The sequence below is a fragment of the Aethalodelphis obliquidens genome, unplaced genomic scaffold (genome assembly GCF_003676395.1).
Source record: "Aethalodelphis obliquidens isolate GAN/ISIS:26980383/991018 unplaced genomic scaffold, ASM367639v1 scaffold24, whole genome shotgun sequence".
NCBI classification, from domain to species: Eukaryota; Metazoa; Chordata; class Mammalia; order Artiodactyla; family Delphinidae; genus Aethalodelphis; species Aethalodelphis obliquidens.
Genome location: NW_020837968.1, coordinates 12,978,075 through 12,997,877, shown reverse-complemented (window position 1 = coordinate 12,997,877; position 19,803 = coordinate 12,978,075). Strand labels below are relative to the sequence as shown.

Genomic DNA, 19,803 nt, shown 5'->3' with positions numbered 1-19,803 from the left:
ATACTAAAGGTGTTTCTACCATTAGCAACCATCTCTGCAACTAAGAGTATGGATTCAACAAGGATCTCAAAACCAATTTTTTTTTTTATTAGAACGACCCATTTCCTTAGATATTTTACATCTGTGCTTTGCACCTTAAATTACTACTAATGTCACCAGAGAATAGAAAATTCATTGGAAATTGCCTCTTGATACTCTCAAAGTTATTCTTGAATAGAATAAACTGAAAAATAATATTAAAAATCTCTCCCCTTTGTCTTCTGCATTTCTCTCCTTATTAATTTATCTTTTTCATTCTTTTTGTTTTGAACTCTTCATTGCTGCAGACATCCTCTGTTTCCTATCCGCTTGCCAAATTTTAATCTATTTTAATAGTCCAGTCTTGGTTACACATAGTTTCTAACTTTTCAAATCACACACTGAATGCTTTTCGTTAACCAGTAATTTTTGCATAGTGAATTTCTATAATTATGCTTCTTTCTTCAAAGGGAATAAAAAGTATGATTAACGGTACTGTTATCTATTAAGAATTAAAACTTTCTTTTAAAAGCAGTGGAGCTCCATCATCATATTACTTTGACTTTAAACACTTTCTAAGACAATGTTTTTTTCTCTCAACACAGCATCATAAAGTCTATTAAGTAGGATAATAGTAAATACAGCTTTTCTATGAAAATGAAAATGCCTGCTTTTGATTGGACCAATTAAGTCTATGCTGTGATTTGAGCCACGCATCACATGCATTGCTTTGTCCAATCTGTAATGTTTACATTTATCCCTTAGTATTTCACTATATCATGTTTAAATGTAAACAATTGAGTTTTGTTTTCCTGCGTCGGAATTCCTAAATAACAGTTCTGCCTATTACAGCTTTAAAGATGTGTCATGGCAGCTGCAAATAACTTCTAAAAAGAAACTTTGTGCAGGAAACTATCATATTTCATCTACACTCTGGCAAATGGTGCTTGCTTTTTGGCCCCAATTCAGCCTTCTTTTGCAAACCAACTTCCTGCAGCATGAGGATATACATTTTCCTGGGCCAAATATTCCAAAGTGTACACCAATTTGGGACTCCTAGCGTTTTCCAGCTCTCCAGCTTTTGGACATATGAGCACTGAAAATGCTAGGTTTCTACTATTGATGCCAAACGTTTAGGCTTTGAAGGCTGAAAAGTCAAGTCTTAATTTTAGTATTTAATGCCAGAAGCAAGCTGTCCTTTTGAAACAATTACTCCCTGGCAGTGGGTCAGCACACAACACCTCCTTTACAGGCGGTTTCTGTGTCATCTGCTCAGCACTCCCAGAGTGGTCAGTTACTTCTAGCTCTGGAGTGGAAATTGGATAATGTGAGTGGGGTGGGCAGGTTAGTGGACATGGACAGCGTGGTTATTTGATAAAAGGGAAGCTAACTAAATTTTACTTTTTCATTTTTGTTCTTTTTTTTCTTTCCCAGCTAATGTGTAATTTTCTTTTTTTACTTCTCCATCTTTGGAAAATAGGGAAGTAGTTGCTTTTCCATTCTTCCATCCTCCTCATTCTAAGTGCTTTAAAAGTTTAATAGCATAATGGAATAAAGAGTAACTTAGGTTTGCGGAGGACAGTTGCAGACAGGGTGATCAGAGAGAGTCTCTTTTAGGGGGTGACATTTGAAGTAAGACCTGGATTACCAGAAGGAGGAAGTCATGAAAAGTTACGTGGGAAAAGCATTCCTAGCAGTGGGGATAGCTCATGGAAAGGCCCTAAAGGAGGAATTACCTTGGTGTATTTATGGAATAGAAAGGCCGGTGTGGCAAATAATATTATTTGGCTCATTCAGTAGACAATTCCTTTCTCACCTGCCTCTTGCCAATATGGTGTTTGAAAGTTAGTAGCTTTCCCAACACCTCTTATTGCCAAGATTGATCATTAACCTACTTTGAAACAATGATATTTACAGAGAAGTCTATTTGTGGTTAATGAGACATAGGGAAAATTCTGGTAAAGCTTTTACCTTCCAAGTAAAAACATAGCTACAACTTCTCTCCCTTCCCTCTTCTTCCTGCCTAGAATGCAGATGTGAAGAATGGCATGATAGCAGCCACACTGTAAACATGAGGCAATAAGCCTAGGGACTACAATCCAACATGCTAAGGATGGTAAAATAGAAACTGAAAATTAGCCTGGGTCCTTGATCACATTGACTTTTGGACCAATTCTGAGTTTACCTATTTCTGGGATTTTGGGTAAGTAAATTATAAATGTCCTTATGGTTTAAGCCATTGTTTATCAGATATTCTATTGCTTGCAGCTAAAAGCATTCCTACCCATTTGTAACAGTAGAGGTAGTAGAATAGTGTAGAATAGTGAGTGAACACAAGGGCTGAGAAATAGGAAGGGGCCAGATCATGTTGGCCTTTGTAGATAATGATAAGGGATTTAGATTTTATCCTAAGGGCTTAAGCAGAAAATTCCTGTTATCAGAATTATGGTTTTTTTAAATGAAAAGATTACTCTGATATAACTAGGATATAGGTAGACTACAGGGAGACAGAAGAAGCAGAGAGGCAAGTTAGGAAGCTGTTGTAATAGTCAAGGGAAAGGATGAAGGTGGATGTGACTATGATGGTGGCAATGGAGAAGGAGATGAATTCAGTGAGTTTTCTCTGGCTCTGCACATGGAAGTGAGGGAAAGAGAGTGATCAAGGATTACTCCTAGATTGTTTGCCTGAGAAATTTGGTACTCAGTGGTGCCATTCACTGAGATGGAGGAAACAGGGAAAGGAGCAGATTGCTGGGAGGGGTAGCGGCAAAGGAAACCAGGAATTATATTTGATACACTAACTTTGAGATATTTAGTACACAGCAGAGTAGAGATGGAGTTTAGGGGAGAGGGTATGGGTAGACATAAATTTTGGAATTTGTAATTCTTTTAGCTTCAGTAGAAAATTAGAAAAAAAGTTTCTAAATATTTTTTATGACTACCATGAATCTTCCATAAATTCCTTAATAATTCTCGAAAGAGAAATGGGGTTTAAAATTTCCCAGGGTTTTCCTAACCTTTCAGTGATTCTCTTTCTTCTTAGGAAGTTTTTGGTAATTGGACTGTGATACTGGCGTAGAGGGCACTTTCTAAAAGAAATGGCTGCTGTCCATTTATCCATCTATCGCTCTGGTCTTTAAGTTTTCAAGTGGAATCACCTTATGTGATTTCTTAGTTTACGTAAGTATTTAATCAGTTGCTCTACTCCTCTGAGTATTGTAATTATTTCCAATGATAGGCAGATGTCTGTGTGGTCATCATTGTTGGCGTTACCTGTCCAGCTCCTCTGATATGTAGTAAGCATGATAAGAAGTTGTCAATACTTAAATAATAATGTGGAACACTTCCTGAGCGTTTACTATGTGACACACTCCTCTGTCTTGTTAGCAGTATCCATTATTTTTTTGCTGATTTCCCCCCCAAAAAAAATTGCATTTTATTTCAAAGTTAAAATGGAATTGTTTCCTAGATGTCACAATACAAGATTTTCCTTTCTTCATTGTCCTTGTTTATAATTTTCATATTTAAAGGGTAACTTTGAAAGCAAAGACCCTAGGAAGGAAAATGTGAGCACTTTGAGACAGGACACCAGTTGGGAGACTGTTACTGTAACCTGATGACACACTTAGGCTGTAGCTGTGGAGAGGTAGACAAATATAAAGGAAAAAAAAGAAAAAAACATTTAGTAGGTATTTTGCACACTGATTAATCTTTTCCACCACAGCATATAGCACAGAGACAGTTTGTTAATAAATAGTGTTAAATGGAAAAGCAAGTTTGATGTGGAAAGTAGGGGAAAAGGAGAAACTTAAAAGGATTCCTAGTTTCTGACTTTGATCATTATGTGGATATTTTTGTGATAATAGAAGAAATCAGAGGGAAGAAACATGTTAAGTTTGGGGATATATTGAATTTGTAATGCTCATAACACATTCAGGTGTCTGGCAGGAAGTTAGAGTATGGCACTCAGAATAGAGATACAGATTTTGGAGTGATGACCATTTTGTTGATAACTTAGTCCATGGAAATAGACAATGTATAGCGTGAGAAGAAAAGGAAGACAGTAGGCAGACCAGACATATGCTAGTCTCCAAGCTTTTTCAGATGCTGTTCCCTTTGCCTGGAGTGACCTTTGTCCAGATAGCCCATGACCTCTCCTCCTTCAGGTCTTGTTGTTCAAATGGCATCTTCTCAGTGAGAGGTACCATAACAACCCCATTTCTACTCTACCCCTTCTTGGGACTTCCCCTATTACCCTTCTTTATTTCCCCCCATAGTACTTAAAAGTATCTAGTACATTAAATATTTTATTTCTTTTTGTTTGTTTTGCCTATCAGTTTACCCCCACTAAAAGTTGCATTCCATGAGAGCAAGATTTTGTTTTTTCCTGCTTTGTTTATTGCTATAAACCTGGTACCTACAACAGTGTTAGGCATATAGAAAGTGCTCAATGTTTACTTATTGTATGAATTAAGAGCATGGGAAATCCGAAACAATGAGGGGTATTTAGATTAAGCAAATGTCAAAGCAAAAACTGAGGGGAGACCAGAAAGATAGATGGAGCATCAAGAGAAACTAATGTCATGGAGGATTAAGGAGGAATAGTTTCAAGCTGAAAATAGTGGTCAAAGCTATCAGAACATCATGGAGATAATAAGAAGGAAAAGACCTGAAATTTCACTTGGATAAAAGCCATAACAGATTTTAACTTAAATGGGAGAAAAAGTCCCCAACAAGCATCATGCATTCAAACTTCTTATGCATGTAAGAATTTCTTTGGAAACCTGGTTCTCACAATGAAGCAGGAAGTAAGGGAAAGTTGCAAGAGCATCTGTTCTCATGAGATTTTCAGACTTGAATCACAAACTAAAGGAAGTTTGGATAGTTCGGATAAAGTTCAGATACTTATCTGAACTTTGGGGGTGGTTATTTAAACCAAACTGAATACAATATGCAGCAGTTCATCTCCTAAAGACTAAAAATTCATTTGAGAACACTAACCGTAATGGTATTCATACCACATGTTTAGTTACTAACCTTTCATATTTGCTCTTTATAATAAAGTCGAAATGGAGAAAATACATAGATTTTGTGCTATCATTATATTTGTTAGAGGTGAAATTAAATAATCATGTTAATCTGTGTTTGCCCAGTGTTTAATGAACTAACATGTTTATGTACATCTTAGTTTTAAAATAATATTCTCATGAAATTTGAAAGTAATATCAGAGGTATTAAGACAACATTGAGAATAACTTTAAATCTCTCCCAGGTGCAGATCAATGAGAATTTTGATTATAGTACAAAATAATGGCTCACAATTTATCTTTATATACCTAAAAGATACTTTTTAACCATTTTTAATTTGAAATATAGTTAATATACAGTGTTGTGTTATTTTTAGGTGTACAGCAAAGTGATTCAGACATATATATTTATACACATATATATATATTCTTTTTCAGATTCTTTTCCATTTTAGGTTATTACAAGACATTAAATATTGTTCCCTGTGCTATACAGTAGGTCCTTGTTGTTTATTTTATATATAGTAGTATCTGTTAATACCAAACTCCTAATTTATCTCCCCCCTCCCGTCCCCTTTGGTAACCATAAGTTTGTTTTCTTAAAAGACATTTCTTTTTGACCTACACTAAAAAACAAGGCCAATAATATGGAATATAAATCATATGTTGGATTGCATTTCAGTCTGACGCAGGAAAACAGAATAATTCCCTTCTGTTTATATAATGTTTTGCTGAACTTCGTTTATATTTAAAGCAGTTGACAGATAGTGCGCACTCCGGGAAGCAGCGCAATGGGAAATGGGCTTAAATACACAGTATAAATCAGAATTGGGTGAATTTAACTGCATTTTTGGTTTGGCTAACACCTTAAACCAGTTTTCAAATATCTAGGTGAGGCAAAATTTGAAATATAAATTGTACAGCACAATTATCTCCCCTTTTTTAACGGATGGACATTTAACGGGAAATAGAATCTGTAAATCCTTCTGCTTTTATAGCTAATTCATCATCATACCTCATAAAGTCTATGCACTGTCCAGAAAGTCAACAGGTCCAGTTTTCTTAAGAAGCCACTTTCATAAGGAACACCCATAACTGAAACCTTAAGTTCTAAATTTATGAAATATTCAAACCTAAATTGATTACCAAGGCATTAGGTTCTAAAAACACTCTTCTATCTTTAATTAGATTATATTACAAAAGCAAGGGGAGACCTCTGGCAGAAACCCAAACCTAGAAGAGATGTCCCCTAAAACAGGATTACTCTACTTTCTACACTCTCTAGGAAGCTTTTTATTTCGGTTCTTCAGAGGCTAACATCCCAGAAAATCTTGTTATAGACAAACTAAGCAATTAGGATTACAGGCAAGGGCATTATTCGGTCTAATGGAAGAGAAGAGCCTTCAGTGAAGGGTAGTTTGTCCCCAAGAGGTCAGGGAAGGGCTAAGGCTCCACTTCCTCTCTCTGCTCTAGTGAAAGTTCCGTTTCAAAGGATCTTAGGGGAGAAAGGGCGTCATAGGGAAGGTTAAGGAAAGGCCTGGAAAAGAAGAGGATTGCAGAGAGGAGGTTGCGTAAATCAGCTAAGAAAAGAAAACAAGGCTGAGGATTCTTCTAATTAATGATGTGTTTCTAAGATTTTTTTTAAGTGCTTGTTAGGAAGTGAGAGCTAAAAAAATGTGGGAGCTTTAGAGATGCAATAAAGGGATTTAGGACATTACAAATAATTAATTTGTAACCTTTTGTGTTAAGGTTTTAAACTATTTTTGAGCGATGACAAGAAGATTGCTGTTAAACCTGTGCTTTGGGTAGTTACACAGCTGTATTTAATCAAGACATGGTTCTGTGAGTTTACTGAACATACATGTCTGAGGATTAAGGATTAGAGAATGTCACTAATGTAAATGGAGAAAAGAACTTTAGGGTTAGCTGAAGGCCTGAGCTTCATATTTCTCCTGAAGTATTCAAAATACTCTGATAGCTCTGCTTCATAGCTAGATAGTGCAGTGATAATCAATAGCCAAAGTTGGTTATTATTGATGATATTTATAAGAAATATTTAAATATATCTATCACATGCTCCCAACTCTACCTTTCAATAACTCTAATTTATTCAGTGTTCTTTCTGTGATATGGTCTGTCGCATACAACAGTGAAAAGTCCTCCAGAAAACTACAAAGGACCAAGGAAACTAAATAGGAAAAATGAAGAGATCAAAGTAACATAATGGAGAAGAGTTTGATTCAAGATTTTGAGAAGCTAAAAGATGCTAAGAAAATACGAGATGATAGAAAATTAAGTGGTTTACAAAATTTAAGGAGACCAATAGGGGTCACTTGAAGGAGGCATAATCATTTAGAAAACTGTTGAAACAGCTCAAAAAACAAAAACTACCTCGTTGATATTTGGACTTTCAATGCGAGGACTCAAGTCATTTTTCAATTCAATTCTGAAAAATTCTCAGGTGATACCTTGTTTTATCTTTTAATCGTGGTAATTATTTCTATTATGTGTGTATAACTTACTGTTTGATTTGTGTTAAAAAACAAAACTGAGTAAATTTGAAGGTCTAATTGGCATTATTCAATGATTCGTGAACCGGGCGGCATCCAATCTATCAGATAGAAAGGCGCTCCAAGGAGCTGTACCAAATGGAAAGCTTTTGTAGGTAGAGGAAGGAGGGAAGGAGTTAAAAGATAGATAATCAAGGGCTATCCTGTTATCAGGAACAACTTTGTCCAGAGAGTATAAGGATTTTTGTTGGGCAGCTCTTGCTTTAGCAGCAGATTCAGCAATATCTTCAGGAGTTAAGGAGATTTCCATCTCTCTAGGAGGTGGCTTTGTGACCACCTAGAGGAGTGGGATAGGGAGGGTGGGAGGGAGATGCAAGAGGGAGGAGATATGGGGATATATGTATATGTATGGCTGATTCACTTTGTTATAAAGCAGAAACTAACACACCATTGTAAAGCAATGATACTCCAATAAAGATGTTAAAAAATAATAAAGAAAGAAAGAATTAAAAGCAAGTTTTAAAAAAAAGAGTTAAGGAGAGGTTCCCATCATAGCTTCATTTGTACTTTCTCCTAGTCAGGGGATCAGTGATCTTACAAAGGAAGCAAATTTTGAATCATGATTACCTCTTGGTAATTCCCATTTGAGTCTGTGGCTCAGGGCTGAAAGGTGACAGCCAAGGAGGCCAGTAAAATTTAAGGGTCAGAGACCACACAGGTAGTTTTATTTTGGCTACTCTTGCTTTGTGTCCCTTTCTGGTATAGAATCTGGATGCAAGGTTCCCTAGGTTTGGGACTGTTAACCAGAAACAGGAAAACAGACCCCCAGGGTTAGAGAGTCTAACACAATAGAAAGGGGACCGAGTTTATTCCAGAGAAACTGAGGCATTGGAAATAAGGGCGAAAGTTATGATGGGAAGAACTACAGTATTATGGTAACATTGAGAATAGAAGGGAAATTGGTCACAGGGAGGACCAGGGCATCTCTAGCATTATGGACAGATCAGAGTTTCTGACAAATCCAGCAGTCTGAAAGATTACCCCCCCTTAGGAGTGGCCGGAGATATATGGATGATGCCATTATCTTTCCAGGCCAATGCCAGAGTAAAGGGAAGAAAGAAAAGAAAAGGTTTTCTGTTTAGTTAAAGTGGGAAGTCTTGACCCAGTGTCATGAGTGGAAGCAATCTACATCAGCGTCAGCTACTTCTCTTCCTCGTCAATTTGATTCAAAGGTCTCCAGTATCTGCACAGGACCAGATGTCAAGCAGACCCTTCTTTAACTGCGAGATGTGTACACGAGGTTCAAGTCCCTGAAGTTTAGCTTCCATCTGGTTAGTGAGGAGATTCTCTTGCAAGGAGATTCAAGGGAAGTCGTTCTTAGTGATTACAAATCCAAAGAACGGGAGGAAATTGGAAGCATTCGTTTGGAGAGCTGTAGACAGACATCTGAGGAATCTAGAAGAATTCAGGACCCAATCCAGCCATAGGTATATAACAAAACCTCAAAGGCAAACAACGTGGCCAGAATTCCACATAGACAAAAGTGCAAACACAATTTTTCTCTCTACCATTACCTCCAATTTTTTTTTTTTTTAACAAAAGATAATCACAGTGAAACTAATCTGTTTGCATTAAACTTGGCCTGATTATCACAAATGCAGCAAGAACAATGATCAACCATTTAAGACCCTTTCAAGACTGCTTTTCTGGGACCTGAAACAAGCGGCTTCACTGGCTCCATAAAGTCAGCCTTACTTTCTTAAAACTGTCTGGTCGTATCTGAGTCTATGCACATCTGTCTCAAATGTGACACTGCAGTCAAAGCTTTGATAATATAGCCAATGTTTCCAATTGTGTCCTATTACACAAAGAATAGATTCTAATTGAACTTATGCAAATAACTAAGTTGCTATGAAAAGAATACTCAAGAATTTCTGAATTCTGGAGGAATCAAGTAAATGTTTCTTTTCCAGAGAAAAAGTAAATGTTCCATCTTTGTTTACAAAGGTGTACTTCAGAAACCTGTACTTGTCACAGTTCTTCCTATGAATCTCCATGAAGAGGATGCACTATTGAAAGAACACTTTTGCAAAAACAGTAACTGTCTGAAAAATGACAAAAGATGTTAAAAATATTCATTGTTACAGATCTAATGAGAGTTTACTTGAAAAGGAAATGTAGTTATATCTTTGATATATAACATTTTAAGATAATAATTAGAATTACAAATGATACCGTTATACCAGGACATATGAGATTTCCAGGAATTTTACACAATTTCTGGAATACTTATAACATATGGAAATACAACATAGAGACTTAATATTATTTCTTATTTGACAATGCTTCCCATATAATTTAACATATCAAATAAGCCTAATTTGTTTAGCATCTCTTTTTTATTGGGTTGGCCAAAAAGTTTGTTCCAGTTTTTCCATAACCCGAATGAAATATTTGGCCAACCCAATATAAGGGGTGAGAACAAATCTTCTGAGATGTTCCAGAGGCTTTCGGGAAATCCCAAAGTATTTCCAGGTCAAAAAAGTCTTCGTTTATATTTTCATTTGGGAGAGTTTGTCTTTAACAGAAAAACTCCAATCTAGTTTTGTACCAGATTATTTTTGATATTAAAGTTTATTTACCTTAATTAAATGTAATCTCAGCCAGTTTGACCACATGTTAAAATATCTTTTGAAAAGATTTCTTTTCTACACCCTTTCTGCAATTTTTTTTTTTTTTTTTTTTTTTTTACATTCAGATTTTCTGTTTTTTTCTCTTTCACCTTCTGAAACAAACAGCCTCATTTTAGGGCAAAACTGCTTCCTTTTCCCTCAACAATGACAACAAAATGCATCTCCATTCTTCATCCCCTCTTTTACTGAAAAACATGCACCCTGTTTTCCTTGTATAAGGAGATGTTCCCTTATTATTTCTAGTAGCTTTAATTACATATGTCAGAATTCTTAACCCTTAAAAACCTTAATTTCTAATGAAAATTTAGTAAGCAACTATGAATCATCTTTTATGTTAGCATTCTTTAACTTGGCACATTTATAAGTCCTTATAATTTCAAGAAACGTATGCTTTCTCATACTAAACTTTTTAATGTGGCACAAAACATATTTACTAATAGACATCAATATAATTAGTTTCTCTGAAAAAGGAAGCCAAAAGTGGATAAACCCGTGTGTAGCAATTAATGATTTAGTATTTTATCTTATTTAGAAATGATCTAGGTATTAAGTGACTTTTTATCATTTGACTTAACTCAGCAGAACCCTAAGTTTTCAAGTTACCAAAATATTTTAGAAACTACTTTTAAGTAAACGTTTTCTAAAGCCTCATTATCGTTGAAAAGTTGATTTCTATACTTTTGTACCACTTGCAGCTATGTAATTCACTGCTCCTAATAATTATATATAGACTACCAATAAAAACTTCATGAGATACTAGACAAAATCAGCTATCATCCCAAGCTATTTTTCTTGCTGACAAATGTTGTAAGAGATAACATGAACTCATTTGACCTTTCCTAAACCAAGGTAGAATAAAATATTGTATTTAATGCTGAAAACTCTAATGACATGCCTGTTTTAATTAAACCCCCCAAACTAGCTTTAATACCAAATAAATTCCCAGATCACATAGATTTGAAAGGCTTTTGGATTAGTTACTTTTATATTTCTGAGAGTTTTAAGAATTCTTAATTCATGTAAGCCCTTAATCTTTAAGCCAATAAAATAGAGCTCTTTTACAAATTAATTTTAGTAATACCATTCATAGGTAGAAGATATCACATATCTACCTCACATATACATAGACACACATAAACGTACAGACACAGAAACCTTAAGGCTTTCATTTTAAAATTGTAGTCATCAATCAGGTGCAATAATACAAAACTCACTAGTTATAAGAGAACTTGAATCCAAGTTACGTTTCTTACAGGTGGAGTAACTTAAGGTTACCTGCTCAGATGGCTAAAGTTTTTTATTAATATTTGTAGAGAAGACACTTAAGATTTTTCATTTGTCTAAGTTTTAAAATAACCTTTTCCTCCTTTTGTTTTTCTTCTGATAAGAATTACCTCCCTTAAGTTTGCTTTTTTTTTTTTTCTTTTTTTGCGGTATGCAGGCCTCTCACTGTTGTGGCCTCTCCCTTTGCGGAGCACAGGCTCCTGACGCGCAGGCTCAGCAGCCATGGCTCACGGGCCCAGCCGCTCCACAGCATGTGGGATCATCCCGGACTGGGACACGAACCAGTGTCCCCTGCATCAGCAGGGGGACTCTCAACCTCTGCGCCACCAGGGAAGCCCTAGAAGTTTGTATTTTAAAGAGATGAACTAGATAAGAGTTCTTGGAGGGATCAAGAAGAACATTTACATCTCAAAGGCACAGGGAAAGAATGCAAATTCCTCTAAGAAGGACTCTTGTTTCCTAAGGCCAGAATTTTTACAGTACCTATAAGCCTTTTGAGATGAATGGGTGAGGGTAATTGTTTAAAAGGATAGCTGACTCTGAATTGTTTCTAGAGCTACATTTCTGGCTTTGCAAAGATTTGTATGATAAAGACAGTTGCTTTTAATTCCTCAAATAATTGGGTTGCAGCTTATATGACATCACATGTTGTTCCACCCATTCAGCCACATTGTCTTTAATTTGCTTTTTATATCAGGGAGAAGATTTCCAACTAAGATAGAAATCAAAAGATTTTTATGTTCTGGGTTTAGAGCTGTTTGTCTTTGGAATGTTTTAGTAAATCCTTCCACAAAGGCTTTAGAACGCTTTTCTTTCCCTCTGGGTACATAGTTTTATTTTAGCTTCAGGGAGAAAGCCTAAAAAAATTTCTGTTAGGCTCTGAAACAGAATATCAGCCTTTAATTCGACCAACTACTTAAAAAAAATACTTTTAAATATCTTGTCAGTTTTCAGCAGGGACAAACAGTAAACGTTTCTGACAGTATTGTTAGGGGAATCACTGACCGAAACCACCGCCCTGGCCAGGCAAGATAGTAGCCACTTACATGAGTTCTCTTACAACAGGAGGTCCTGGTCAGGAATGCGGAACTAACAGGCTACCACCAAGGGGAAGAATTCGGGAAAGGTCAAAAGGAGAGAGGAGATGCGAGTCCACATGTCCCACCAACCTCCCAGAATCCTTGCTGGAATCCATCTTGGCTGAGTGATGCTCTTGGCACCAGGAAGGGCCCTGAGTCAGAATGATTGGCCAGAGACAACCCGGAAACGAACCCCATTACCATAAAATCTGAGACTGAGCCCCATGGCAAAGCAGTTCTCCTGGGCTCCCTTACCCTGCTGCTCTCCTCCAGGGCACCCCTTCCCAATCAAGACTCTGGCTTTGTCAGCATGTGTGTCTCCTCGGACAGTTCATTTTCGAGTGTTAGGCAAGAGCGCACACTCTGGCCCTGGAAGAGTCCCCCTTTCCTGCAACAGTATTGCGTTATCCCTTAGACTCAAGAAGTGTGCCCAAAGATTTTCCTCTTTCTACAGACACAGATCCAGGAGAGTTGACTATGGTGAGAATTCTCACCCCTAGCCAGCTTCTGCCAGTTAAAAGTAGAGTGTTGCTCTGGTATCTACCAGAATCTGGAAAGATTTTCATTAATTTTAATCTTAGTTAAAATTAATTTAATTAAAATTCCCTTGGCTGTTTAAGGGAATAATGTAGCAGTTTACCAGAAAAACCCTCAGAATTCCTTCAGCTCTGGGAGATGCCTAAATGGTGGCCCACCTTTGAGGGTGATATGGACATTCCTATAAGGCCACTAACTCAGTGGACTTTTGCTTACAGTCTTGCAGTCTCTTTAGAGTGGAAAGAAAATTCAGACAGAGGATTACTAGAAAGAGAACTCATATAAAGGGGGGTAGGGAGGAACAGTACAAGACAGTCTTGTAGATCCCACTTTTGTCTTTAATTTTTCATTAGCCTTTCACAACAAATCTTCCAATGAAACCATTTTGGAATTTTTGAAACCTTTTGGAGGCTTCTGCATGCCATTTCAAATAGGTATCCCATTCCGTTTGTTTGATTTGGGAACCCTTGCTTTAAAGTGTGCTTCTTAAATAAATGATCTTGTCTAATTGGAACATTCCTCACAATGGCCATTGTAATTCCAGGTTGTTTTTTAGTAAGAATTTGTCATTTTCTAAGATATTTATAATTTCTGGAACCATAGTTCTTAGACATAAAATAGGCAGGTGTGCTGGAGGTGTCATGCTTTGACTCTTTAGAGCTTAAAGGTCACATTTCTTATTATTATCTATTAATTTTTTTTAGCTAAGTCTTTGGGTCTCTTGGAGGCAAACTAATACCTAAAAGGTTGTGTCACTGGGTTGGGAAATGTGTGACATTTTATGGTATATCTCATTGTATGGATATTTTCTTGAGATTGGTGGTGACCAACTTACCCTGACATGGGAGTCTTTGGCTTAGGTGGAAAGTACCTTAATAGCTTTTAAGTGCTCAATCAGTGCCCACTAATTTTTGTAGCATTTTGGCTTCTGAGATTCCCATTAGCAACAGCTTTTATCTACACAAAACAAGACAAATAAACAGGTGCACGTTAACGTACCAGCAGTATCCAGAGATGTTACTTTGTCCTGGCCAAGTAACACACACTCTTCCAATCTCCCCAGCCTCCCATTTATTATTCTAGTTAGATCATAATTTTGGTGAGGTAAATATTGTTAACATTTTTATGACTATTGTTGGAGGACAGAGGGAACGAAGAGTGCCCACTGAACTGAGAAGACATCTTGAGACTAAAAAACATGAGGCTGACAGCTCCATACAATCAATGGATCAGTTTATGATAGGGTAACTTACAGGGTGGGATCTGGATTGGGTAGACAATGATCCGGAAACATTGACAACTGCACTCATACTGCTGAGGGGCCATTAGGACAATTTTTTAGTTAACATAGGGTATGGGGTAAGGTATAGGTGCTTGGAAACAGGATGTGCATTCCTAACTTAAGATTTATGAATGAGTACTAGTCTCATGGGTGCCAGGAATACATCAGGGAAGGTTTTCCTCAGAAGGTTTTCCTAAGGACTAACAGAGCATAGAGGCTACCAGGTCCTAATGATTCTTAAACAATGTCTATTAACTACAAAGCACTTGATAACAGAGAAGTGATTTTCTGAGTACAGTCCTGGGTAGAGTCAGTGAAAGGAGAAGTTGTAAGGCCCCAATATGGTGTCAGTTACGCTAACAGCCATACAGCTATGTATATGTGTTTCATGGCTACATCATTTAGCATTCTTTGAGTACTCTCTTTTCTATACAGCTTGTTTTTCCTGTAATTAATAACTAACATTTTTATTTGCTTATTTTTCTATGTATTTTTAAATTACAAAATCATCCTAATACGAATAGTCTACATCTTTTTGCAGTGCATTCAGAATAGACAGTTGTTCTACCAATGTAATCTTGAAGAAACCTTTATTGGAGGTTTCTCATCTGCTCCAATATGAACTAATTTCCTTCTGTCTAACCTGGTATGAAGCTGTCACTTGTGATCTTCTTCAATGCTCTCCTGAGATTCCTTTTCACTCTTTCTCCTGTATTGGATCTCCCATTTCTTTATCCATGTTTTCCTTCTTGGTTTACTTTCTCATTTTAGTAGATAACATTCTCTAGTAAATTCCTGAGAAAAGTTGCAATAGAAATATACTTTTTGAGGAATGTCAAAAAGTTTTTTCCCTGTTATTTTACCATCACACTTAAGTTTTAGCTGAGCTAGCTCTAGAATTCTAGGTTAGAAAATATTTTCCTTCAGAGTTTTGAACACCTTACTCAGTCATCTCTAGTTTTTAGTAATGTTGGTCAAAATTTAAAAAAAAAATTCAGATTCCTAGTATTGTGAGAACTACTATATCATCCATCTCCAACATAGAATTTCATAGGTTCTACTCTTTGCTCCCTATATTAGTGGGAATTATGATTTTAAACCCCTGTCCCTCAGTTTGAAATTGTTTGGAATCATTTCATTGACAATGAGGTTACTAAGCCATTTTCTCATGTGTGCTCTCTGGATGATGTCCTCTGGTCTTGTCTTTTCATTTTCTTTCTTTTTATTTATATCTTTTCATTTCCCTTTTATTTTCCATCTCTGTATTACTGCTCTACTTTGTGTGAATATTTTTACCTGTATCTTCCCTGTTTTTTATTGAGTTTTTCCCTAATTTGCTGTGAAATTTTACTTTCTAAAAGGTTTTTAAATTTTTTTACCAGTTGTTTTTATAGTAATTTAAAATATTTCTATGGATGCAATATATTTCTCTTTATCTCCCTGAGGGTAGTGATGATATTTAGGTTTTGGAGTCTTTATTTTTTGAATTGAAATATGATTCATATACCACAAAATCACCATTTGAAAGTAGAAAATTCAACATTTGTTTGTCTATTCACAATGTTGTGCAAACACCACTAATTCCGGAAGATTTTCATAATCCCCCAAAGATACCCCATGCCCGTTAGCTGTCACTTTCTATCTCCCCTTTCTGCAGCTGCTGGCAACTGACCTCCTTTTTTCCTTTTGGATTTACCTATTCTAGACATTTCATATCAGTGGAATCATACAATATTTGCCTTTTGTATTTGGCCATTTTCACTTAGCATAATATTTTCAAGGTTAATCCAAAACTCGTAGCATGTATCTTTACTACATTCCTTATTTATGGCTGAATGATATTCCATCGTGCGGCTATATCACTTTTGTTCATTCAGTTGATTGACAATTGGATTGTTTCTACATTTGGGCTATTAAAAAATAATGCTGCTATGAACATTGGTGTATTTTTTTTTTTTTTTTTTTTTTTTTTTTTTTTTTTTAGAAACTGTTTATTTTCCATCAACCTATTTCCATTTTAAGAGTTTGTGGAAGAACAGTTTAAGACCACTCAGTGGTTGTTCCTACCCACTCGGTGGCCTGAGCAGTGGGAGCTGCAGACCAGTCTTCAGTGGCAGGCTGAGCACTCCAATCTTCAGTGGGGAACTGCTGAATAGGCACAGAGGGCACCTGCACACCTTCGGACCAGTCCGCCACCTCAGGCTGAGCAGCAGTGAACTCAGGAGCTGGAGCAGTCCATTCACCCTGAAATTCCTCCTTGGTCACAGCCTTCTCAGCTGCCGCCTGCTCTTCCTTTTCAATCTCTTCAGGATCTCTGTAGAAGTAGAGATCAGGCATGACCTCCCACGGGTGTTCACGGGAGATGGTGCCACGCATGCGCAGAACTTCCCGGGCAAGCATCCACCACATCAGACCCACTGAGTGCGCTCCCTTTTTAGGATCTTACATCAGGATACATCAAGTTAGTCTGAAAACAGAAAGGCCAAGTAATGCCTGAGAGGTCCAGGAGTAAGAAATAATGGAGAAAAGCAGAAGAAAACACAGGCCATTTTTAAAATGTTTTTTCATCTCTCCTTAAAGCTTTCATGTATTAAAATCATACATTTGTAGCAAGTATTACTATCAAACTCCACTCATTGGGCCAGAGACCCTTGTGACGTTAGCGAAAAACTTGCCCCTCATGTAGCACACTACTGGTGTATTTTTATATTAACATGTGTTTTCAGTTATCTTGGGTATATACCTAGGAGTAGAATTACTAGATTATGTGGTAACACTTCATTTAAATTTTTGAGGAATTGCCAAACTGTTCTCCAAAGAGGCTACACCATTTTACATTGCTAGTGTTAATATGTGAGGGGTCCAATTTCTTTACTTTTTTACCAATATTTATTATTTTTCTTTAAAAAAATATGGCCATCTTAGTTTGTGTGAAGTAGGATCTCACAATGGTTTTGATTTGAATTTTTTTAATGAATAATGATTTAGATCATCTTTTCATGTGCATATTTTCCATTTGTATATCTTATTTTAGAGAAACATTTATTCAGGTCCTTTGAGTATTTTCTAGGTTAGAGGCTCATCAGTTTTATTGATCTTTTCAAAGAATCAGCCTTTGATTTTGTTGATTTTTTTATTTCTTCTTTTCAAATGTATTGATTTCTACTCTAATGGTTCTTATTTCTTTCATTCTGCTTACTTTAGATTTAATTTGCTCTCCTTTTTCCAGTTTCTGAAGGTAGAAGCTTAGATTTTTGATCTTCAATCTTTCTTCTTTTCCAATTTAAGCACTTATTGCTGTAAATTTCTCTCTAAACATTGCTTTCACTGTATGCATCAAATGTTGATAAATTTATTTAGTTCATTTAGTTCAAAAAAATTAAATTTCTCTTGTGATTTCTTCTACGACTCATGTTATTTAGAAGTATGCTTTTAAATCTCCAAGTAATTTGTGATTTTCCTTTCTGTTATTTATTTCTAATTTAATTCCATTGTGGTCTAAGAGCAGACTTTAGGGGATTTTTTTTTTAATTAGTTAAGGTGTTTTTATGTCCCAAAACTGGTCTATCTTGGTAAATAATCCATGTGAACTTGAAAAAAATGTTGATTTTGCTGTTGTTGGATAAATTAGTCTATAGATATCCATTATATCCAGTTGATTGTCCCTTTTTTAAATTTATGCAATGCTCTTCTTTTTCTCTGTTAATTTTTCTTATTCTTAAGGCTGCTCTGTCTGAAATTAAAGTAAAGCTACCGAAGTAAAGCTACTTCACATTTCTTTCCTTTTCTTTTTTTCCCCAAATTTCTTTGGATTAGTGTTAGTATGGTTTATGTTTCACCACTTCTTTAGTATAGATTTGTATGTGTCTTTATATTTAAAATGGGTTTCTTGTAGACAGTATATAAGTTGGCCTTAATTTTTGATCCATTCTGACACTATCTGCCTTTTAATTGGCATATTTAGCCCGTGACATTAAAGTGATTATTGATATATTTGGATGAAAATCTACCAAAGTTGTCACAGTTTTCTATTCATTGACATTGTTCTTACTTCCTGTTTCATCACATGCTCTTTGTATGCCTTTTGTGGTTTTAATTGAGCTTTTTATACAATTCTATTTTCTCTCTTCTCTAGCATATCAGTAATATTTCTTTTTTTTTGCTCTTTTTAGTGATTACTCTAGATTTTGCAATATATATTTACAACTAATCCCAGTCCACATTCAAATAACAGTATATATATATATCACTTCACCAGCAGTACAAATACTTTATATCAACAAACTATTCCTAAGTCTTCCCATCTGTTTCTTATATTATTGATTTCATTCATTTCACTTATACGTGAGATATAATCATGCATATAGTACAAAAGCATAATCAAGCATATAATACAGAAGCATACGTAATTGAATACATTTTTGCTATTATTTGAACTGATTGTTTTCTTTTAGATGAATTAAGACTATGAAACTGTTATGTGGTAGATTAATTAAGAACTTAAAAAATGAAGTTTTTATTTTTAAGTAAAGTGTTTTTTGTTTTTTTTTTTGCAGTACGCGGGCCTCTCACTGTTGTGGCCTCTCCCGTTGTGGAGCACAGTCTCTGGACGCGCAGGCTCAGCGGCCATGGCTCACGGGCCCAGCCACTCCGCGGCATGTGGGATCTTCCCGGACTGGGGCACGAACCTGTGTCCCCTGCATCGGCAGGCGGACTCTCAACCACTGCGCCACCAGGGAAGCCCCTAGGTAAAGTGTTTTTTTCCTCCTGCATCCTCTAAGATTTTTTTCTCGGTTTTGATTTTCTCCATTTTGAATATGATGTTTCTAGTTTTAGGGCTTTTTTTGGGCATTTATCATGTTTGGGCTTCTTTGAGTTTCCCATATATGTAGTTTGCTATCAGACATTAATTTGGAGGAAATTCTCAGTCATTATTGCTTCAGATATTTATTTTGTTCCTTTATCTCTTTATTCTCTTACTGGTTTTCTCATCACACATATGATACACCTTTTTAGTTGTCCAACAGCTCTGATATTTTATCATTTTTTTCAATCATCTTCTCTTTGCTTTTCAGTTTTGCAATTTCCTGTTGACATATCCTCACATATTCTTCCATATCCATGTCCTCTCTAGTAACTGAGTCTATCAAAGGCATTTTTCATTTCTGTTACAGTGTTTTTAATCTCTAGTATTTCTCTTTGATTCTTTCTTAGAATTTCCATCTTTCTGCTTATATTACCTATTTGTTCTTGTATCTTGTTTACTTTTCCCATTAGTAGACAATGTGCAAATATGCTAAGAACTCTTAGCATATGAATCATAGTTATTTTAAATTTCTGATCTGATAATTCCAACATCCCTGCCATATTTGA

The 19,803-nt window shown here is 36.0% G+C and overlaps 2 pseudogenes; both read right to left on the bottom strand.

Moving 5' to 3' along the window:
• Positions 1-16,414: 16,414 nt before the first annotated feature.
• Positions 16,415-17,102, bottom strand: LOC113628520 (40S ribosomal protein SA pseudogene; annotated as a pseudogene).
• Positions 17,033-17,153, bottom strand: LOC113628691 (uncharacterized; annotated as a pseudogene).
• Between the last annotated feature and the right edge of the window lie 2,650 nt (positions 17,154-19,803).